General features: G+C 43.9%; 1 long non-coding RNA gene across 1 annotated transcript in view; it reads left to right on the plus strand.

Annotated features, from left to right (window-relative positions):
* LOC132002719 (uncharacterized) overlaps positions 1-23644 on the plus strand; it is a 51415-nt gene extending 27771 nt beyond the window's left edge. The window contains exons 2-3 of the long non-coding RNA XR_009399983.1: positions 21854-21916; positions 23251-23644. This is a non-coding gene — a long non-coding RNA (uncharacterized LOC132002719). The remainder of the gene's footprint in view (positions 1-21853; positions 21917-23250) is intronic.
* Positions 23645-24725: the final 1081 nt, after the last annotated feature.

Consider the following 24725-nt stretch of genomic DNA (forward strand, 5'->3'; position numbering starts at 1 on the left):
GCCCAAGATGAGGCTGGACCTGGTAGATGGTGATAAGGATTAGGATCTATATCCCCAGGGTGTAAAAAGTAAAAAAGGTTTAAAACAACAGGACAGTAGGATAACAAGGGGACTGTGCCCCCCTGAAGCTGACTTTTAGCGTAGATATGCAAATCATTCTGGGAGGTTTTATGACTTTGAAATAGAATAGATTTAGCAGAAGTTGCCTTTGAATTCTGTCTCTGAGTACTTCTACCACTCCCTATTCTAATGTCCACCTTTTCCTTTTGCTTCTCCTGGAAAGTTGTGCGTTCATAATGGGTCATCCATACAATAGGGACCGAGCCAGTGACTGTAAAGTTATTTCTCTGGACAGAAATTCCTGGATGTTTGCTACTTGCAAATAAGTCTAGTTGTGGGTATACGCTGGGTCAGTGTGCTTCTCCTGCCCAGCACCCAATCCTCCCTTCTAATCACAGCTCCTTGGTTGTCCTGTAGGGAGCCATTTTACCATTCTCATTCCAGCTGAGAACTGGTGGGGTCAGTTCTGTCTCATCCCTGCTCCCTCCTGCCCCCAGCTCCAGGGCTGAGTATGATCACTCAGGTTGATGAACATAGGCCACTGCATCGTGACTGGCCCAGGGACAGTATGAGAGTCAGCTTGGTCCATTACATCCCCTTCCTAGAGCTTCTTCTGAAACAGCGGGGAGAAGAGGCCTCTTTTGGCTGGGACTACCCCACTGGGGAATGTGGCCACCTTGCGGAGAGGGTCTGAGGGTGAAGCCAATGCAGAAGGAACTTGAGCTGAGAATGAGAGAGAGAGAGAGAGAATTGCCAGCCCCAAGAACATCTCCTGGAGCCTGAACTTTATAGTGTTAGGGACCAGTTGCCTAGCTGTGGCTCAAATTAGCCAGCTGGTGGCCTTACTGGTGGCCCAGAGGTCCAATCCAAATGATGACCCTTGGTCATCATCATTTTTCTTTCTTTCTTTTCTTTTCTTTTTTTTTTTTTTTAATTTAACAGACAGAGATCACAAGTAGGCAGAGAGACAGGCAGACAGAGAGGAAGAGAAGCAGGCTTCCCGCTGAGCAGAGAGCCCGATGTGAGGCTCGATTCCAGGATTCTGGGATCATGACCTGAGCCAAAGGCAGAGGCTTTAACCCACTGAGCCCCCCAGGTGCCCCTTGGTCATCATTTTTCAATGTCTGTTGCACTGCCTGTATCCTGCATCCAGTCCTCATCCAGTGTCCCTTCAGAGTGCCCCTTCTTTTACACAAAGTCCACACCAGAGCCTTCTCTTGGTCCCCCAGCACCAAGGAAGCTCAGTCCTTTCTGCTTCGTTCCCTGGCTCAGCCTGACCCACTCCCCTGTCCACCCCCATCAGCCAGTCTCTCCTTTTCCAGCGTGAAGTGCAGACCACAAGGCTTATTCCTCATCACTCTTCAGCTGGAGTCCTTTTAAAGCCAATAGAGAGGACACTTCAGGCCCCATCAGCACTGGTTTCTACCGTCAAACTCCCAAGCCAGAACCTTTGTTTCACATGGTTCTTTCCCCTTCCAGTGTGTGGTTCCTGCCCCCACTCCGTGGGCAATACTCTCCATAGATCTACTTCTCCTTCGTGACCTTCCTCATCTTCTGCTTCCCTCACAGTCCGACTGCCAGCTTTAGACATACTTTAGGTCCTGGGTCTCCTTGCCTGGGTTTTTCACACACATCCCAAGACAGGCATTGTTTCCCACCCAGGGCTCTCAAGCTCACATCCCCCAGGATGCAGCCCCATCTTTTGGTTTCCAACAGAACAAACTCACGTGCCACTGACCGTGAGGATAAGTTCATGAGAACTCCAAGGGAGGACAGGTGCAACCCTTGCACTGTAGGGAACACACCTGGGGACCAGAGAGCTTGTTCCTTGTCCTTGTCCCCATTTCACAGTTCCTTGACAATGGAGTGACTGTCCAAAAGGACGTAAGGGAGAGCGTCCATCGCCCGCTGCTCCTGTTGTTTGGCTTTACTGAACACGGAGGTTAAAACCCTCAGTGCCTGTTCGTCCAACAATAACCGAAGAGGGAAGGGCTTATCCCCCCTCTGTTGACTGTTGTCACAGGATAGCTTACAGGAAATGCAGTGACTGCGGTGACCTCTCTGTCTAGATTGTGAGGCGACGTCTCCTTGACAACGTCAGCAGACCGTGACCGGGCCACGATAGTGGTGCGGACCTCGTCCCAATAAAGATCAAGTGAGTTACATCATATCCATCTCTCTATCTCTTCTTTACACCTTGCGACCTCCTGGCGGGACGCAGGGGTTTTGCTCACGACACTATGTGTTGCCAAATACCTCTGACTGATACACTTCAACTTCATCTGCACGTAACTCCCTCGTCGAACTGAAACTCCCATTCGATGCTCGCTGGATGCCCCTGGGACAGCTGATGACCTTGAGAAAATAAAGGGTGAAATGAGCCCTACAGCTGATGTGGAGGCTGCCAGCAAGTTCCAACACCAAGTCACAAAGCCAGAATTAGGGGGCAGCTTTCCAAGTCCTCTCTCTCCCCCCAAGCTCCCCCTCCTCCCCTCTTCATGCACATCTTCTCCTTCTTCTTGTCCCCATCCCAGTTAAAGGATCTAAAGAACAGACATCCATATGAGATGGGGAGAGACAGATAGGACACAAGGGGAGAGAGGGTGGAGGGATAGAAACAGAAGCAGGAATAGGAAGAAAATAGGGAGATGTCACTTCAACTCTTCATAGGTGTTGCGGTGAGTGGTTTTACTACAGTGCTACATTTTGTTAAGGGGAGATCTTTCCCCTCTCGGTGAAAAAGGAGTAAAACATAAAATAATAAAAAAAAAAGGATCATTGTCCCTATTGAAAAATAATTGCTCTGCACTAGGCATGTGTGTATGTGTATGTATATATATTCAAGAGAAATGTAGATAAAAGTATGGGTGACAAAATCAACAATTATGCAGTGGAAGAGAAATAGCGAGAGAGGGAACACAAGCAGGAGGAGTGGGAGCAGGAGAAGCAGGCCTGTGACTGAGCAGGGAGCCTGATGTGGGGCTCGATCCCAGAACCCTGGGATCCTGACCTGAGCCAAAGGCAGATGCTTAACAACTGAGCCACCCAGGTGCCCCAGCAAAAAAAATTCTCGATGAAGGTAAAGAGGTATTTCTTATGGGTTTATACATACATAAACACACACACACACACACACACACACACACAATGTGCATATATGTTGTATTGTGCATTAAAGTGATTTACTTGTCTGGGTAATTTGAAAGCAAACTGTGGCCCATCCTGAAGTGACTTGCAAAATCAAAGTTGGGGATGAATGGAATTCTGGATTCTTTTCTCTTTAGCCTGGTTTTGCATAAGCCCTGAAGCAATTACTTTGTATCCTGTTCTAAAAATGGTGATGGGATCTCTTTCTCACCAGAGGCTGGAGTCTCCTGATTCTGTTGTTCTTTATTGGTTACCTTTAAAGTGCTTAGATCTTCATTTCCTAGCTGAACTGCGAGCTCCTTTCCTTTATCTTTGCGTACCTCACGGACCCTGTCCTGGGACCCTGGGTAGAAGGGGGTTCCATAAACGTTGTGTAGCTGGCTGATGGACAGTTGGACCAGGCAATTACCTTCAAAACCAAGAGGATGATTTGTCTTGGCAGTTCAGACTCTGAAGATAAAGGACAAGACAAAGACTAATTGAAAATGTAGATCTGGCTGTCTGAGCAGACCAAGGTGGGGCAAAATGGCCTGAGCCTGGCAGAAGAGAGTCCTGCCCTGTGGTCAGCCAGCCAAGAGGGCTTGTCCTGCCTTGACTCACTTGAGACTGGCTGCTTACTCCTCCAAGAAGAGAGCAGAGCCCCCACTGAGGATTTGACATTCAGACATGATTTTTCATTTGGATCAGTGGGCTCAGATTCTTATATTTCTTGCTTCTCTTTCTTTCTGCCTCTCTTTTTCTATTTCTCTCTCAATGTACATTGAGCTCCTTTGGGGCACATAAATAGGAGGCAAAGTATGGGAGTTCTATGAGAATGCCCCAACTTGGGCAGTTACTCTATTTCAAAAGGAAAAATTCTTGTTGTTGTTGTTAAACAGGATTAATTCTACTTAACTTATAGCCCCTTCCCCAGCTCCTTACATTTTTATGGCATCCCTTAATTCTGGAGGTACCCCAGGTTGTAACTCATTCCTTTATCGTCTATTAAAATATAAATACACTCATTCAGAAAGCTCATTGAAAAAATGGTAGTAGCCATTTATATTTTAGTATGAATGAGTTTATCAGATACTCCATTTATAGGAGTCACTGGCAAAGAAGGAGATAAGAGCAGGGGCCCCAAGCAGTGGAGGCTGTTAAGAGGGGAAGGTGGATTAAAGGAAAAATGAAGCAAAAAGATGAGGCTGAAGATACCAAAGGAAAAACTTTCTTCTTTCCAATTTTTTCCTAACACCCTCCCTGCCCATCTGTCTCTCAGATAGCACTTCTCTTGTTGGTGAGTGCTTGTAGGATAGTCCTCTATGTACCCCTAGGCATACCAACACTATTTCAATAGTACACGATGGTAAGTGATCCTTCGAAACCATGCCAATGTTTGGCATTGGAACTGCGGAAAAACCTACGACATTTTCAGTCAGATGTTTCCATTCATGTATTCAGCAAAAACAGTACTGATTTAACACTCTGCTGGGCAACAGAGATACCGAAATGAACAAGACAGATAACACTGTTTTTTTTTTTTTTCTGTATGGTGAAAATATGGGCACCCTTGTTTAACTAGATTGCTTTGGAAGAAAAATGAAATATGCCTATTTGGCTTAGGTTGATAGAAATGTGTGTGTGTGTGTGTGTCTGTTTGCCTGTGTATATTAGTGTGTGTGGTTGTGTGTGTTTGCATGCATGTTTGTGTGTGCATTGCATGTGTTTTTGCATATGTGGTTATGTGTCTGCATGTGTGTGCATGTTTGCGTGTGTGCTTGTACATATGTGTGTGAGACACTGAAGATACAAAAAATTAGTGGGTCTTTCTGGGTGTTTTTACACCTATTTTCTACACCTATAGTATGAAAATACTAATATCACTTATTGAAATTTCACGTTACCTTGAACAATGCTTTTATCTCCATCTTATGCTTGTAATGTTATAGAGAATAAATTCTTGGAAAAAGAGCTCGTACCATAAAAATGCCAACATTTAATAACCAAAAGCACAGAAAAATAAGTAGAGCATAAGTATATATACTTTTATATTCATTTATCAAGTATATAAAGCCAAACACTAAAAGCAACCTTACTGATATTTCTTTGGAGGAGTTTTCTTCAAAGGATGCACTTATTGGGAATTCTTAGAAATGAGCACATTCAAATCTAGATGAAAGATAGCTTCTATCATCTTTATTGCCAGAAGGCTTTTGATATCATATAAAACAGAAGAGGCATCTTTCTTAAGCCTCTTGTTTGCTAACTGAATGTGTATGAGGGCCTTTGCAATTGCTTGAAAGCCAACAGCTGAGGAAACCCCCTTTCCTGACTCGCTGGACGAACCAGGGACATCGGTCTGTCATGAGTCAAGGGCTCTTTGCTCCGGCATGCGCAGACAGAGCCCTCTCCTCCTTCACCCAGGACTGACTGGGTTATTTGTGGGGTCCAGGGTGAAGTGAAAGTGACAAGCCCCTTGTTCACAAAGGATTAAGCATTTCAAGAGGGTGACCGCACAGCATTAACCCAAGTGTGGGTCCTTCTGAGTACAGGGCTCTGGGAAAGGTAGTTTGCCTGCCCATGAAGTCAGCCCTGTACCCACATGGATACACAAATAGCTTTGAAAGACACTGGACACATTCTGTTCTTTACTGTACACCCTGAGCTCTGCTTCTGCTTCTTTTCTGGGCTCTGACTCAGTTCTCCTTGTCCCAGTGCATTCTCCTCCTATCTTGAGTAACACCTCTGTCTGTCTGTCTGTCTGTCTGACTCTCCCTCCACCCCCACCCCACCTCTGCTTTCTTTACTTGTTACATCCTGCATTTTGATACTTCTAGATATGGCCTATTCAATATCAGGATACAAATCTAAAGCCTATTCCAAGATTACCTCTAGGGCCACGTCCATACGGGTCTTTTAAACTTTTAAACTTGTACCTCCAAGTCTTCCTCTTTTGGGTGCCAAATTTTATTTTATTTTATTTTCTTAAGATTTTATTTATTTATTTTTCAAAGAAAGAGAGAGAGTGAGTGAGTGAGAGAGCTTATGCACAAGCAGGGGGAGAAGCAGGCTCCACACTGAACAGGGAGCCCGATGCAGGACTCAATCCCAGGACCCTGGGATCATGACTTGAGCTGAAGGCAGACACTTAACCAAATGAGCCACCCAGGCATCCTAAGGATTTTTATTTTAATTGGATTTTCATTGTCAAGTACGAAGGCAAGGGTCACAAAGTGTGAAGAAGTGGGACCGTGGGAGGTGGGTGCGAGGTGATTGATTATCTGGTCTTACTTGGAGGGACAAGAAAGAGTCAAAGAATAAATGATGTTCCCAACAATCCCCTTCACTTCACCTCACTTCACCAACTGTCCCTGTGGTTTTTTGTTGTATTCCTCAGTTCTCCACATTTCCAACATCCTGGTCTCCTTCTTCCAACTTGCTGGCATTGAGTTCCAGTTCTGCTTGGAGCCCTTGTTGAGGTGATTCTGGACCCACAGTGAGAAAAGGAACCCAAAGCTGAAGATGCAGTGTGGGCCCAGCAGCAAATATTTAACCACAGCGTCGTGTATACCCAGGGCATAGACTTCCTCTAACACGTGTTGTGGAGGAAGAGGAAATGTTTGACACATCTCTCAGATTGCCTCTGTGGTGACTGCTTTGAGATGGTTCTTGTCGAATAGTATAACCAAATGACTCATAAAAGAGTCTTTACTCATTGACTCTTTCTTCAGAGGACTCAATGAAATGAGTCACACCTCTGTTTACTAGCTTTTATTGGGAATGTTAGGAGAAATCCTTTCCCCTGGGAACAGGAAGTTTTTGGTGTTTCCTGTGTAGGTGAAACACCACTGGGGGCATGCTATCACACACACTATTGGTGGGCTGATTTTCTATCACGGATGCTCAATTAGGGACAGCAGAGCAATGTTTCTGGGGGAGGGCATATCTCACATTAATACTGTTTCGATAGTCCAAATCCACAGAAGGTAAGCCTGGACAAAATGTTTCCCATGGTGAGAACTTAGGAGAGACTCTGAGTGAGAACGCAGCATGGGGGAGCATTGACAGAAAACTTAATAACTGAGTCTTGAAAAATGCAATACTTGATTTTGTCCTGTGGGGGATGAAGTGAAATCTCATTTCGCAATCCGTTAAAAATAAGGGGAGGTGGAGCCAGCTGAAGGCCTATGATTTCTCCCCATGGCAGAAAGGCAGATTATAAACTCACCAGCCACAGACTCAGGATAAGCTGGGCAAGCGACAATCAGGCAGAGAGGGTCTTTACACCAAAGGCCAGCAGATAGCACAGAGTATGGACCTTAGGGCCTGCAGAAGTTCAGGGAACCTCTCTTTCTTCACTACCACAGGACAAATAAGCTAGATGTCTCTTCCCCAAACATCGGGTACCATCTTGGGGAAAGGAGCAGGGGGAATGAGGCCTCCTGTGTGAGAGAATGAACAATTATATAAGAGAAGCAAATGCTACCTGAAGAAAAATGTCAATTACCAGATAGATTAAGCTTTACACGAGATGAGACATTTAATTAAAAATTTCCCAGTAGCATGAGAAAATGATAAGGTTATTTAAAGACCAAAGTCACTATTTTTTTGTCTACGCATCAAAGGATACCATGCATGAATTAGCAGCCCTGCTACACAGTTGATTATGGAATATCTATTATATGCCAGACACTATACTCAATGGAGGGGAGGGGCAAAATCTAGTTTAAGAGAAAAGCAGAGAGGTAAGTGATTATTACACAGCATTGTGGTAAGCTGTATGACAGAGGACTACCTCAGTGATACAGAGGTCCAGAAGAGAGACACTGAATTCAGAATAAGGACTCAGAGAAGACTTTTGGGTTGTTGAAATGAGTCACATTTGGAAGGACAAATAAGTGTTAACTAGGATTTAAGTTCTAGATGAAGAAATGAGGGAAGCACTTCCAAACCAGGAGAACAGGAACAGCTCTCTTTTCCCCTAGAGGTGAGAAATGCATGAGGAGGTGGGAGAACATTCTCTGGGGAAGTGTCAGGAGATGATGCTGAAGAGGTAAGAAGAGTCAAGTCAGAAAGAGACCTGTGCGCTAAGGCTTTCGACTTTGGTCTTGAAAATTACAAAGATCATTGAAAGAATTTAACCAGAGATAGGACAGAATCAGAGTCTCCTCTGAAAAAAATAACTCAGGTCACAGGGTGGAAGACAAGGAAAGGAGAAAGGGACAAGGGAGACCAGGGAAGTGACACGTGAAGGAATCCGGTGAGAAGTGATGAGAGCCTGAACCAAGACTGGGGCTTCGTGAAGGAAGAGCATGTTCAGACTGAAGACATATGTGGGGAAATGAATTTTATAGCCCGTGAGACAAGGAAGGTGAACAAGAGGGACTTGCAGAGCTCTGGCTGGAAGGGAGTGCCCGAGAGGGTGCACCGTCCCAAGGGGAATACAAGACAACAGAGGGTTCAAGGAGGCAGATGATGAGTTGGGTGGGGGTGTGACTGATAATTTTGTTGTGGTGCCAGACACCCAGGTGGGTTTGTCTAGTATCAGAGTGATCCATAATATTCGATGCCTCTGAGAAGTAAAATACAGGCTTGGGCTCGTCATTGGGCTTGTCAACAATTACTGGGAACCTTACTAACAGCATGTTCAGTGGTTGAGATAAAAGTCATATGCAGTCAACTGAGGAACAGCTGATAAGAAAGTGAAGCTAGGATCTTCCCCCAAACTGAGCTTATTCCTCCCGATGCTGAACTCATTCACCCCTGTCATGGCGAAGAGCCCCACTGAAACTGAATGGTCTTCATCTGACTCCTGGCTTCTTCCCGTCATAGATTGGGCAGTGACTAAGTCCTGTTGACTCTAGTTCCTTAGGATCTCTTGACACCTCCCCCATTCTGCACATCACCTCTCACCTTCATCCAGTCTTTTCAAGCCTGGTGACTCAACTTTCATATGAAACTGAGGCTTTTTTTTTTTTTTTTTTAAGATATTTTATTTATTTATTTAACACACACAGAGAGAGATCACAAGTAGGCAGAGAGAAAGGCGGCGGCGGGGGGGGGGGGGGGGGCAGACCCCCCGTTGAGCAGAAAGCCGGATGTGGGGCTTGATCCCAGGACCCTGAGATCATGACCTGAGCCAAAGGCAGAGGCTTAACTCACTGAGCCACCCAGGTACCCCTGAAATGGAGGCATCTTTTAACAACACAAATCTAATCATGTAACTCTTCAGCTGAACGTCACGAGGTGGCTCTGATAACTTTCTGGATAAAGTCTGGACTCCTGGGTGGGACATCTAACTGGATCTCTGAGCTCCTCTCTAGCCTTCACTCTCTCAGCTCCTCCTCCCGGCCCATCCCTAGATCTCTCTGCTCTGCTCAGATTGAGTTCATGGGGTTCTCTCTCTCTCACATCCGTTCTCAAGCACCCCAGGCTCACCTGCAGCATTATAAGTGAGCAACACTAAGGACTCCCTCATCTCGCCACTAACGAGAACAAGAGGAGCGGACATGTAGACATGTAGAATGTTAGCTGGACTCAGTGGAATTCAGCTAAGTTGAAGCCATATGTCAAGGGCTGTAGTGCGATATGTATTTAGCAGTGCTCGGTAGCTAAGTGAAGAAGGCACACTGAACACTCTGCTCACCAGCAACTTAAATGGGTAGACTGGAGGTGAACAGGGTGGGTGAAGCAGAGAGCCAAGGGAGAAGGTCTGATGTAATGAGTGAGAGAGGGATTGAAATGGTATGTCAGTCACATGGTATAGGCTGGAGAGAAAAGGAAATAAAAAGAAGCCAATGGTTTTCAGAAAATAGAGTAGACATTAGGGTGCAGTTTCACTTCAGTCAAGGCAGAGGTATATTGGGAACAAGAGAGTGAGACCAATGGAAGGATTAGAGGGTGTAGGGGAAAGATCAGGAGGTCCATGTGTTCTGTGGCACAGTTGTTCAGGGTTATGGTGAGCTGCTCCTGGGTGTGGTAGCTCAAGTACTGTGATCATGAAGGTCTTTGAAATAATGAATAATCAAGAAATTACAAGGCTGGAGGATTAATTGAATCATTTACAAGAACACAGGGGTGGAGGGCATGCTGAGAGCTCAGAACCCAAACTATCAATCATTAGTGTGAAAGTGAATGGGAAGGGAGATGACAACAGGTAGGGTTGGGGGTTGGTTCCCCTGTGGGGCATTAACCTCTGCATAGGGAGCTAGAGGATGGTGGCCTGAAATGACAAGAGGAAGATAAGAACATTCTCATGCATTTACCTCTTCTCCTGGGCCCACAGTAAAAGGAAGGGTTGGGAATGAGCAGTGTCCCCTTGAGAAGAGGAAAGAACAGCCATCTCCTTTTGATAAACCCTAGAGAAAGCTTCTTCTCAAGAAGACATTATGCATATCCTTCAGTTTCTTCTATATGCTGGATTTCCAGATCCAGGCTCTGGGAGTCGCACACCCAAATGGCAGCTGGCCATCTTTACCTGCATGTTCATGGAAAACGCAGACACTCGTGTCCAAAACCGAACTCCCACCTTCCCTGGGATGTCCCCTTCCCCATACTCATAACCTTTTATGTTTCTTCCTTGTAATAGAGAATTATAGCACTATTTCCTCATTGCTCAGGTTGGAAATGTGCAATCATCTGACTCCTTCATCTCCAAATCCTCTGGTTTTCAGCCAGCTCTGTCAAGTTCATCCAGCCCTCTACCTCTTCTCTGACACTTCCTTCAGAGTGTGGTCACTCACATTCATAAATGTCCTAACTCCCCTCCTGTTCTCCCATCTCACTCCCACTGCTACCTATGTTCACATCATTGACATCACAGCTGTGTTCATCTTTAGGAAATTAAAAGCTCTTGCCAGGACCAGGGAAATATGGGGACCTAGCTTGGGACAAGGAAATTAATCTCCTTTCTTCACAGGGTCCGCTCTCCCAACCCATGGCCAATGGTGACCTCCCAAGGGGCTGCAACCTTCACACTGGGATGTACTTGGTACCCTGTGTTGCTTGGGTTGCCCACTGGGTGTGCCATGGGGCTGCCAATTTGGGGTGGGGATGCCCACTGCCTTGCTCTGCCCCAAGATGCCATGAACCTTCCACATGTGTGCACCTGGACCCCTCCCAAGAATGGAAGGTAATAGCAGAGCATGGGACTCCTCCTGCTTCCCTTTCCCTGGGTGGAGGGCAGAAGCCATAGTATGGCAAGAGTCAGGAGAGAGAGTTAGACAGGGCCAGGCACCAGGGCATAGGAAATAGGTGGCTGAGCATATATTCTAGGAAGTAATAAAGTATCAAGAGTTGGGACCATGTATGAGCAGAGGCTCCAAGTTCCTGACATGCTCCACTGTCCCATTCAACTTCACCTACAAAAGACACATTCAAAGAGAGAATTCTTAAGAATTTTAATATAGTGACTACAGGATCATTAAACTCCAACCATCTAAGTACACATCCTATGCAACTGCACTGGCCCCATCTGTCCCTGATGCCAGCTCTTCCTGCTCCCCTTAAAATCTTTCAGTAGCTCACATTCCTTTGTCTTTCTTTCTTTCTTTCTTTTTCAAATAAGGAAAAAAAGTCCAAATGCTTCAACCTGAATTTTAGCATTAGACTTTCTCATATACCATGCTCAGTATTTGGAACACATTTACCCCATTCCTATGTTCCTTGGCATAAGTAAGTCTTGTTCTTCACTGAGATTGTAGTTTTAACACCACTTTCTCTCTGAAACTTTCCACGACCCTCTTGTTTAAGAGCTTCATTCGTTTGACCTCACAGCACCAGGACCAAACACAGAAGAATTTCACATGGAAACACCAGTCACCCATGTCACAGAATAAGGATTGAAATAAGCACACACTTGGAAATGGGACTATAGGCCTTGACTTAAAAATGGGTGGGGTTGCCTCTTTGACTTGGCAGGGTCTGGGGTGGAAGGCTTTATGATTCTGCCATTATTAACCTGTTCCTTTCCTTGAGATTGTACTTATCATGAAGGGTACAATTGCCTATAGGTCCAAGTCACATGTGTGACCTCTGTGGAGGTTGCCTTATGTAACCTCTGTGGAGGTTCGGATTTTATTCTCATTGCCTCACACAATGCTTGGGACCTGCTAAGAGCTTGGGAAATATTTTCTGGCTAAAGCAATGAATGAAAGAACTGAATATGCACTCTCAGTTTACTGTAGCATCCTAAGATGGAAAATCCTGCATTTTAATACTTGAGTTTCCCCAAGTAATACAACCAGCCTCTAAAGATCCTTAGGAATACCCAGAGCATACATGAATTAGCCTGGGTAGAAGGAGTGTCGATCCTGAAGATTGAATGTAAAATTTTATAGGTACTATTATAGTTTGGGGAAGGAGATGATCATTTTTTTTTATCAGAAACTGAAAGTAGCTTTTACCCCAAAGTTAACAAATCTTTTTTGAAACAGTGGTTCTTAAACTGTGGTCCCTACAAGAGTGTCTTCAGCAACATTTGGAGACTTTATTAGAAAGGCAGATTCTTGGGACCCCTCTGTGCCTCAGTCAGTTAAGCATCTGACTCTTGATTTCAGCTCAGTTCATGATCTCAGTGTCGAGGGATCAATCTCCACATTGGGCTTCTTGCTCAATGGGGAGGCCACTTGAGAGTCTCTCTCTTTCCCTCTCTGTCTGTCCTCCCCACTGCTCTCTCTCTCTCTTCTTCTCAAAAATAAATAAATCTTAAAAAAAATAAAAAGAAATTGAATTCTCTGCCCAATGGGCATAATCAACAGGTCACTCTTAAAGTGAATTCTTGAATCTGATCTCCAGAAAACACCAGCCAAACTCAAACTGGGGACAGTCTATAAACCCATTGGCCTATACGCCTAAAAAAGATTGATGTCATGAAATACAAGGTCAGACTCAGGAGCAGTTGTAGATTAAAAGGAGACTAAAGAATGTGACAATTAAATGTCTTGGTTTTTCTTTTTCTGAAACATGTATTATTGGATTAACTGACAAAATATTTATATGGTTTATAGATTAGAGAATAATATTTTAATCAATATTAGTTTGATGGTTTAGATAATTGCCCTGTGGTTTTATAAGAAAATTCCTTGAGTTGAGACAATATGCACTGAAATATTTAGGAATGATGAAACACCATGTTTGTGTCTCACTCTTTAATGATCCAGAAAAATAATGGGAGAGAGAGATAGGAGAGAGAAGAGGATTTCTTCATGAACAAAATCATGGTTCTGCTAGCAAAGAGGATAGGAAAAATGGATGTTGGACCTCATACTAAGCACACAGATCTTAGTAAGTTGGGCTTTTATTGCTGAAAAATAATTTGGATAAATTCTGCTCAAAACTATTAAGACATGCCATTATATATAACAGAACATCAAGTGAAATTTTTCCAGTGTCCTAGAACTAACCAGAGGCATTAAGTACCCCACACTGAGAGAGTTGCCAACAGTTGGGGTTATCTCTTCACCTCTGAGCCTATGAAAGGCACCAGTTCAGAGCCAATCCTATTTTCCCACCCCACCCTAAACCCAGTGACCATAAGAAAAAATTTAAGAGGTAAAGTAGTCCTCAGGTTTTTCACTAATACAGTGTTTATGAGAAGTTATTTCCTTCCATTCTCTAAAACCAACGGTAAGGCCCCAAGAGAGAATCAGCTCTAAAGGTTTGGGAAGACTGCAAGAGGGGAGAGTTGTATTTTATTCCCTGGTTGAACATCAGCTTATCTAGTAGAGGTTCTACTCTGCCCCTCTTAGTTGAACAAGAGGAAGAGAAACTTCAGGATGATGGCAAGATGGAGAGAGGTCTCTGCAGTGGAACAGCCACACTCACCATCTGCCTAGACAAAGATGTGCATGTTTCTAAGAGGTCCAACAGACTCCAGTGAAAAGAACTAGGCTTGGGTCACATTGCTGATACTGGATCAAAGACAGTTAACCTGAAGGAAAGGGTAATCCCAGGATCAAGAGGTATGAGATGGAGCGTCTTTGGTATGGACAGGGACAGGGAGAAGGGCGGGTGAGGAGAAGCTAGCATAACTTACAGAGCCATGTGGTCTGGAATGTTGCCTACTAAATCAAATCTGATCTTGTCAGGGGAATCAAACCTGCTTTCAATCCCACTTGTACAAACCACATTTAACCTCATAAGCCCCATGAACCAAGGCAGGTCTACTTGGTATTAGGTAGATGAGGCAGGGAAAGCTTGGAATGATTTTTGAGGTAGAAGTTTGGAAATGAACAGGAGTGAATGAGCCTTAAATATCAAAATGAGACTGTTCTAATTCAAGAATACCTAAGAATTACAAAATTTGACAAAAGTATGAATAATGCATGAGCTACTTGTTGGTAAAGTTTGACAAGACTGATTGGACAAAATTATTAGAAAACAATTTTGAACATTTTCTGTTTTAAAGGAATGAGTTTAGATTCCTAAATAAACTGGTAATATATAGAAACTAAAATAGGATAAAACACTGGTCTTGAGTCATAATCCATCCAGATGTACCTCGCTTTCACCAGCCCTGCCCTGTGGTTAATGAGCCACAGTAGAGAAATACCAAGAGACCCTTCAGCTGTGATGGTAATAGGACAGCCAACGTTTCCTAGGAAATTTCAGGGGAGTGAAGTCATAAAGTCAACATCAAATGACCTCTGAGGATGTGTTCTCCAGGGTCTGCCACTGCCAAGATACCCTGATCAGGAGTAGCAGGTCAGCGAGCTGATGGCAAAACTGACCTTCTTCCCACTGTGTGACATGATCCCTGTGACCCCACTTTCATGGGGCCACCATCTTATTCCTAGTCTGTTACTGGGAAGACAGGAAGCAGGTAGGAAAAAGCAAACTAAATCTAGCAACAGTCAGAATACGATTTCATTTGCCTTGGGTCTCCTTAGCTAAATTTGAGTGAGGCAAGTGACACAAATATTGACATATTTTCTGGTTGCAATTCTAATTACCATTATATCTATTGTTTCCATAGAAGACACTGCACAGAACAAGGGATGGAAGGCGAGTGCTGGGGTTCAAATGTCAACAATCACAGCCATTAGCATTATGACCATGGGAAACTCATTTTATCTCTCTGTGCTTCAGTTTTCTTGTCATAAAAAGATTGTGGGGCTCCTGTATAGCTCAGTTGGTTAAGCATCCGACTCTTGATTTCGGCTCAGGTCATGATGTCAGGGTCATGAGATCCAGCCCTGCATTGGACTCCACACTGGGTGTGGAACCTGCTTGAGATTCTCTTTCTCTCTCTCTCTCTCTCTCTCTAAAAAAGGAAGGAAGGTAGGGAGGGAGGGAGGGAAGAAGGAAGACAGAGGGAGAGAAAGGAAAGAAGGAAGGAAGGAAAGACTGAAGGGAAATACAAATTCTCAGGCCCCATCTCAGATCTGCTAAATCAGAATCATGGGATGAGGAGTCCAGTGGTCTGTGTTGGGAAGTCTTACAGGAGATTCTGGTGCACAATCAAGTTGGAGAACCACTAAAGAATTAGAAGTAGAATATTGTGTTTCCAAAGTTGCAGAGGTAAAAAGTGGGGATAAAATATTAAAGGCGGAGAGAGCCCAGAAAAAAGCCTGTGTATATATACAGTCAAATAATTTTTGACAAGAGTGTCAAGACCGTTCAATGTGGGAAAAGATGGTCTTTTCAACAAATGGTCCTGGGAAAATTGGATATCCATCCATCCATGCAAAAGAATGAAGCTGGACTCTTATGTAACACCCTATGCAAAAATTAACTCACGAAGGATCAAGGACCTAAATGTAAGATCTAAAACTCTTAGAAGAAAACGTAAGACGAAAGCTTCACAGGATCAGGTTTGGCAGTGATTTGTTGATTATGACACCGAAGGCCCACATAGCAAAAGTGTCGCAGTGACTTACCCCCATCAAAAACCCTGGACACCAAGACTCATGAGAGCTTCCCTAGTTAGCAGAGTTAGCCTCTGCGTGTGTCACCCATTGTTGCTGGGAGAACAGAATGCCGTGTGCATGAATCCTCTGGGAGAAGACAGCTGGAGGCTCATGCTTGGTCCTCCTGGACTCCACACATGTGCCTTTGGCCACTGCTGATTTTAATCTGTATCCTTTCTCTGCAAAGACCATAACTGTGAGTATAACAGCTCTCCTGAGTTAGACAAACAAATTATTAAAAATTATCCATTAATTAAAATCAGAAAGAGAGAGAGAGGCAGGAAGGAAGCAGGGCAAATAGAAAACAAAAATGGGGTAGTAGAAATAAGTCCAAAATAGATCAGTTACCAAAATACATGCAAATATACTGAAATCACCAATGAGAAGCTAGAGAGGCCCTGTGGATTGGGATAGAAACAACAATGGGAAGGTAAAAAAAAAAAAGTGTTAACATTTACAAAGAGCCCTCCCTCTATATCTTGTAAGTTCTGTGAGGTTACAGTCTGGTCCAAAGTGCTGAGCCAGTAAGGAGCAGGGCAAGGGGAGCCCCACATTCCTTCCTCCCCACCAGCGGGGTCGGCAGGCTTCTCTGCTATAGTCCCTTCCCCAGGCGCAGCAGGGTTGAGACGGTGTGCCTGATTACCACCATTATCCCCTAGCTAGCATGTGAGTGCTCATTATGCCATAAAATTCATTCCCTTTTTTATGTAAGATGACTCATCAAGGGCAGTTGGTTTCCTCTAACAGGTTTTTAACATAACCTCAAATTACTGTTGGTTTGTTTGTTTTTTAAGAGCTTCCGTCTCAAGACGCAAGCAAAATGGGGAAAGGTCCAGGGGCCACTTGTTAAGAGCACAAGATAAGCAGCAGGATGGGCCGAGGGGAGGCTCACGGAGCCCAGGAATCTCAGGGCAGTGGGGGAAGGTGCAACCTCGGTCCCCTTGTCTAGGTCCCGGTCCCGGTTCGTAGATAGAGATGTCAGCTGGGGCTGGAAAAATGGACTCACAAGTGAATGACAGTGAAAAGAAAGTATTTGACCTCAGAGCAGATGAGGTAACATCCCCAGGGGACTTTGAAGTTTGGTCTCTTTCCTGTGGCTGAACTGAGCTGGGATTTCTCCAGGAGCAAGGTCTGACGCCAAGGGGAGGGCCTGCCTTAAAGCTGAAAACGGAGCAGATTGAGCTCTTTGAAGTCAGAGAGACCAGACTTCCCATTCGAGGGATGCTGGGTCATTGTTTAATTTCTCCAAGACTAAATGTCCTCAAAAGCTGGGACCGAACCACCTCACCAAGTTGCTGGGATGATGACAAAAGTGGTAAAGGACAAAATAGGAACTCCATATATGCTATTTCTTCTCCCCAGGGCTGAGAGACCTGGGTTCAAATTCATTTTGTATTTCTAGATCTCCAGCAAACGCATTTAGCATAGCACAAACCACTCTTTCGCTGGAAAAGGAAGCCTCACCTTGCATTGCCGTTTTCATGATATAATCTACTCAATATCTTCTGAACTGAAAAACTCAAAGAGATGTCTGGTGTGCGCCTTTCCCTCTGCTCTGCTCTGGGATGGCCCAGTTTTTTTTCTCACTGGTTTTTCCTTCAGTAGATCAGATATCCTCTTCATATTTGTGTTTGCAAAGTTCTATCCCTAGACCCGCGTTTTCTCCAAAGTTCTAGTGGCCCAGATCCAAAGAGCCTGCAGGCATGTCCCCTTGGAGGGCTTGCCCTTACCTCACTGAACACTCTGTATTTGTTTTTCTAGCAAATATGTATGGAATGTAGCAAAGTGCCAAATCCTGTGCGCATGAAGGGGGGGGTCCCACCGTTTTCAGCTGAATTAGAAACAGTTCGACCCTCAAGGGGCTCGACTCCAGGGGCAGAGTCGAATTATGCAATGTGGGTGATATGGGATGTGCTACATTCCAGGTGCCTGGGGGATGGAGCAGGCCAGGTGCTGCCTGAGAAGCGGAGGAAAAGCAATCCAGGGGAAAACACGGCACCCCAGGTGCTGAGGGCCTCTGCCACATCAGAGGGCCTGCATGGGTGGTGAGTGCCCAGGATGTCTGGCGGCAGGCCCGGGCTGTCTGCTCTGTGGGCAGCAAATGAAGGAATCACAGCCTGAAGCAGCCCGAGGGGCTAGACTAGAGAGAATGTTCGACCACAATCCAGCGCTCATCAACTGTGGGAAGTTCAGTGAGTGCAGAATCCAGGGCACCTCAAGGCCTCACACACTTGCTTGGGAAAAGAAGGAAAGGTTTTGTGGACTGACACTCCCCAGGGATTGTCAGTGTGCACAGGGACACGTGGTATCCAGCACTTCCAGTTAAGTAAACACTGTCTTGTCATAGGGGTTGGGGGGGAGGGGTAGTGCGGGGGAAGCTGTTCAACACTCAGATCCGCTGGCCAGGCAATCTGGAGGACCCAGACTTTGCGGCCCAGCAACACGGAGGAAACCAAAATACTGAGGAGATTGCATAAAAGAATGAACAGACTAGCCATGCAAATAAACAGATATAGTACCACAGCAGCTCTGTAAAACCTTCAGAAATCACCGTTCTAGCAGTCAGTTGGCAACACAATGGAGGGAAGAAAAACATGGCCTTGGGTCAGACATGCCCAGTCAAACCCCAGTTCTGACATGCAGTAGCTGGGCCTCAATGTCCTAATCTGTAAACCAGGCCAATGTGTGTGTGTGTGTGTGTGTGGAGAGGGGTTCCTTAGAATTAATGTGTGAAAAGCCAAGTGCCTGGTACATATTAAATGTTCAACCAATGGCTATTGTTATGACAATTATTATTATTGAAAGCCAAGTGAGTGAGTTTTGCCCCCTGCCTCTTCTCATTCTGTACTAGATCCTAGACAAGTCCTATGTAATCTTCCTTCTCTGTCTTCTGTCTTCTCCCTTCTCTTTCTCTCCCTTCCTTTTCCTTCTTCTCTCTTCCTCTCCTTTCTTTTCTCTTCTTCTCCATTCCATTCCATTCCATTCCCAATGGGATAGCAGGCAGCTGTGGACTCCTGGTGGCTTCTCTCCCTATTCCACTCTGCTGGGTAACATGCCTGTGCTCTGTAGAGCTGGCTTCCTCGCCCCAGCTGAAGGGGGCCTCTCCTGCCCTGAACTCCCTACCACAGGTCACATGCTTCTCATTCCACCAGACACATTCTGCCTGGCACTATGGTGTCCCAGCACCTGTGATAGACTCCATCCATACTGGACCAGGTGCCCTGAGTGCAGAGACCAGGCCATTTTGGCTGGTTCCCATTTAACACCTACAGATTGCCCTCCATCCACAAGTGTTCTTTTTGTATGGAGTATAACAAAGAAAAACCCCACAGTCAACACATGCTGAATATGTTAACAAATGAATCTAAGTACTTTTACCCTACATGGTTTCAAGAGATGTGTGAATGGAGTTTATCTAAGTCAATTTCCCATGGACAGTGTCCCCAAATAGCATGTAGTCAGCATGTAAGGACCCATGCCAGTCTTCCAAGGAGACCACCAAAACCATATATTGTGGTCTTCAGTTTTCTGGAATTTACAAGATAAAATGGGACCTGATGCCACATTCCAGGGCTATTATGATTCAAATCACAATACTACAAACTTGAGGAGATGATAAAATGCATCATAACAAAGATGACTTCCAATGAGAGAGTCTGGCTGCGTAGCGTTTAGAGATCTCTTGCTTTGTTGAATAGATGTTGTTATAATCTAATTTCATTGGTGGCATTACCAGCAAACTTTATAAATACCAAGGATGTTATTAGCTGGGGAGAAAGTTGGAATTGTTGGAAATGCTGTGGGGTGGAAAACACACTCGAGATTAGGGAAGAATGTGTGAGAGAAATGAAGAGAGGCGAATCAAAATTGGGAACTGGTTGAGGTTTTGGTGGAGTGGGGCTCTGTCCTGTTCCTGAGGCCCTTCTTCCTCTTGGCTTCATTCTTTACCCTGTCCTTGACAGACCCTAAAGATGACAGGGTTGTATGAGACATCTAGGACATCGAACAGGCTGGTTGGGGAAATATTTGTGGGTTTCCCCCTTGTGAGACTATTCCTATTCTAACGAACTTGGAAAGGTAGAATTTGCCAGTCTAAAGAAGGATTAACATCAGAAAAGGGTTTTTCCTTTCCTGCCCATTTCTACTAATCTCAATCTCTACTGAGATTCCTCCAAATCTCAACTAATGATCAGCACACAGTAGTTTCTCAATAAAATACCTTTGAAATGATTAAAGACATGTATGGTCACTTTTGGCCACATTAAACTGTGTTTCCTAGGATGGGGAGTAAGATTAGTTTTACTTTCAAGATGGTTACCTGACGCGATATGAGGACCAGCTCTCTAGGATCTGAAGAGTTTCATGATGGAGAGATTCTGGTGGGTCATTGTGTATCTCTTCCAGGCATCCTGCTTGCTACCTGCATGCTAAAACAGAAAGATGTGCAGACAGAACTTTGCTCTTTTACCTTAAGGGGGAAAAAAAAGGCCTTCAAGCCGCAGGACACAAGTGACAGATCATAAAGGAGCAAATACCAGTGAACCACAGGTCACAGATGGAAACGTATTTATGCCTAATAAACAAGGGATGATGAACCTGGGTCTATAGGAAATAGTGAGTTTAGAGGTCGGAATGGGACGCGGGCAGTGAGGAATATCTGCTTTTTAAATAACTCTTGTGGTTTAGGAAAGGTAGGCTCTAATTACAAAGTTTGGCTTTCTGAAGGTCTGTTAAAGCTTTGTAGACACGCATGCAAATCCTGTAAAAGCCTGCAATATTTGGATGCGCTAGTAATGTTAACGGAGTAGTGTGGGTGGGGGGTTTATGTAGGAATATTTGGCACATGGAACTTCCACCTCTGTCGAAACACATGTTCTGATTAAAATGTTCATATCCAGTATTTTTGTCCCACTATGTTTATGAAGCTCTTAGATGATTCTTGTCACGTGCTTCATGAAGGGAACCGTATTTAGCACGAGACACTGTGCTTTTCATACAGCTAGAAAACACCATGGTTCCTCACCACCTAGACTCCATGTTGCTGATACCTAAGGTTTTCTGACCATGGAAAGGCCCCCTCGGGGCACCAGGGGATTCTGTGGGATGTCAGCAAGGGCTTCAGGGAGCAGGAGAAAACTGGACTCTGACCCAGTGGGGTCATTGCTCCTGGGGCCTTAGCTGTTTATTTTCACATTCTTCCTGCCTACCACCTTGTAACTCATCATCTTCCTTCTTCTCTGACACTTTTGACACAAAGCAGAGCCAGCAGAAATGAATAGAAAGTTACCGATGAAATAGGCTGAGGGAAGGTTTGGTAAATAAGCCCTCTGCTAGGCAGAGAGGCCAGAGGAGCAGCAGCCATATTGAAGTCCCAACGTGGGACAGGGGAGCGATATTTAATAACAGTCCCAAGGGTTGATGATAGGACTCAGGGAGCATTTTCCACTGGTATGGGACAAGAAGGGTAGGTTTACATTCCAAGTGGAGTTAGAGTCGACCAAGGAAAGGTTCGCCCATCTTCCAGAAGTCTTTGGCAAAAGATGAGTCATGGGTTCTAACTGTCATGCCACACTGAAAAGCAGCCTCACCTCTTTGAGGATATCCACTCATGTATTTACTCAAAAAGCATTTTATCAAAAATGATCACTTGGACATGGAAGGTAATATGATGTACTCCCCTTCCTCCTTGCACACACACACATGTGCACACACACCCACATACACACTAAATATTTCTCACTGAGAATCTTTCTTCATAGGTCTAGCCATGATTGCATACTGGCCTTCTGAAAAGGCAGAGGAAGACTGCTTTTTGAAAGAAAGTATGTAAAATCATTTAAAAAGATTTCTAATACCTATCATTTCATCATTATAGCTTCATTCCTTTGTATCTCTCAAGTTCCTATTTATTTATTTATTTATTTATTTATTTTTAAAGATTTTATTTATTTATTTGACAGAGAGAAATCACAAGTAGGCAGAGAGGCAGGCAGAGAGAGAGGAGGAAGCAGGCTCCCTGCTGAGCAGAGAGCCCGATGCAGGACTTGATCCCAGGACCCTGAGATCATGACCTGAGCCGAAGGCAGCGGCTTAACCACCGAGCCACCCAGGCGCCCTCAAGTTCCTATTTAAAATTTAAACAAAATTGGATCAGAAGTGAAGGGTATTCCATAGGTCCATCAGTAAGTAAAGAGTAACTTGTTGTTCTAGAGGTTATCTTAGGATTCTTTAGCTCCGAATTATTTAAACATCTCATACACCCTGCCCTGAACTTGTACTATCCAGGACCCCAGGCCTGCTGTTGCTGGGACTTAGATTTCCTTGTGCTGAACTTTCCCTCCTGGCAGGCTTAGGTTCCAAGCTAGAGCCTGACTAGAGACTTACAGGACCTCAGGTCCAAAACCAAAATAAAAAGCAAACAATGTTATTGGGAAAATATTTGCAATTTGTGACAAAGGTCAATCACCTTACTATAAAAAGAGCTCTTGAAAAATCAATAAAAGATGAATATACTACAATAGAAAATCAGCAACAAAACCAAACAGACCCAATGAAAAATGAAGAGAACATTCATAAGGGAAGAAATACAACATGATGGAAAAGCAAAGAAAAACAGTTCATACTTACAAGCAGATAAAGTAACACGAAATAAAGCAAAGAGATAGTTTCTCACTTCTCACATTAGCAAAAAAAAATTTGTTTTGCTCTATGAGTGATAAAATTCAGTATTGGTAGGGTTCCGGAAAATGTACCTCTTTTACACTGTTGGTAGGAAAGTGAATTGGCACAGCCCTTCTGGAGGGAAATTTGGCATATTTATCAGGACCCAGCATTCCTTAGTACATGCACCACAGGAAATTAGCTAAATAGAATATGGTTCATCCACATGTCACCATTAAAAAAGTTGTAGGAGAAACATCAGGGTCACAGATGAAAGAGTAGATTACAAAATAACATTCAATACAAACTTAATTTTTGATTAAAAAATACATAGGCACGAAGAACCAGATTCTTTGTGATATAATTATTGAGCACATAAACCTACTTATAAAATTTACATAAAATTATCATTCTAATAAAATGAAAATATTATGTAAATCATAGTTATTTTACAGTTATATAAAATTATTAAGTTTGAAATTTATTTTTCTTCCAGGACCATGGAGGATGTGGAGAAGAGTGATCCTTGGTATACTGTCTGTAGGACTGTAAATTGGTGCAGCCACAGTGGAAAACAGTATGGTGGTCCCTCAAAAAATTAAAATTAAAAATATCATATGACCCAGGAATTCCCCTACTGGCTGTTTGCTCAAAGGAAATGAAAACACTAATATAAAAAGACATACATACCCCTATACTTATTGCAGCATTATTTACAATAGCCAAGATACGGAAGCAATCCAAATGTCTGTCCATAGATGAACGGATAAAGAAGAGGTGGTGTGTACGTAAAATTATGTATGTTACTCAGCCATATAAAGAGAGGAGACCTTGTCATTGGTGACAGCATGGATAAACCTAGATGGTAATGATAAGTGAAATACGGCAGACAGATAAACACAAATACCCTATGATTTTACGTATATGTGGAATCTAAAAAATAAAACAAACGAATAAATAAATGAACAAAAAGAGAAACAGACTCATAAATACAGAGAACAAACTGATGGCTGACAGAGGGAAGAGGGTGGAGGGATGGGCAAAACGGCTGAAGGGGAGTGCAAGGTGCAATTCCTTCCAGTTATAGAATGAGTAAGTCATGGGGATGAAAGGCACAGCACAGCGAATACAGTCAGTGGTGTTGGGAGAGCGCTGTGTGGGGACAGATGGGAGCTCTGCTCGGGAGGAGCCTGACAGAATTGCCCAACCACTCTGTTGTGCACCTGAATCTAATATAATGTTGTATATAAAAACTAGAGATATATTTGAAAAACCATATTCTTTGTGATATAAAATTATTGTTTCCAATTTATTTTGCTTCCATGAATATAGCTCCTTAAAAATCTAACACAAAGAATCTCCTTAGCAGTAAATAGTTTCTACAAATACTTATTAAACTCCTCTTACAAGCCAGGCACCATTTTAGATGAGAGAGACAGAGATATTTAAGACAAAATTCTATTCTTTTTTTTTTTTTTTTTAAAGATTTTATTTATTGATCAGAGAGAGAGTGAGTGAGAGCGAGCACAGGCAGACAGAGTGGAAGGAAGAGTCAGAGGGAGAAGCAGGCTCCCTGCGGAGCAAGGAGCCCGATGTGGGATCATGACCTGAGCCTGTTAAGCAGCTGCTTAACCAACTGAGCCACCCAGGCGTCCCCAAAATTCTATTCTTTATGTTCCTTTTGGTAGGGAACATAGACAATAAGCAAAACATACTTAAGAGCGATAATTGAGCGATAATTTCATAAAGAAAATAAAATCGGTTACTGTAATAGAGACTATCAACGGTTCAGGGAACAACATTAGCTATGATAACCAATCTGAATTATATTTCAGTTGGGACCAGTGTGGGTGAAGTTTTGAGCCAACTGCAAAGCATTACAGGCAGGAGAGAGAACAATTACAAAGGCCCTGAAGTGGGAACAGCATTGGAATGCTTAAGGAACAGACTTCAATGTGATAAGAATCTGCA

Source organism: Mustela nigripes, chromosome 15, assembly GCF_022355385.1.
Source record: "Mustela nigripes isolate SB6536 chromosome 15, MUSNIG.SB6536, whole genome shotgun sequence".
In the NCBI taxonomy this organism is placed as follows: Eukaryota; Metazoa; Chordata; class Mammalia; order Carnivora; family Mustelidae; genus Mustela; species Mustela nigripes.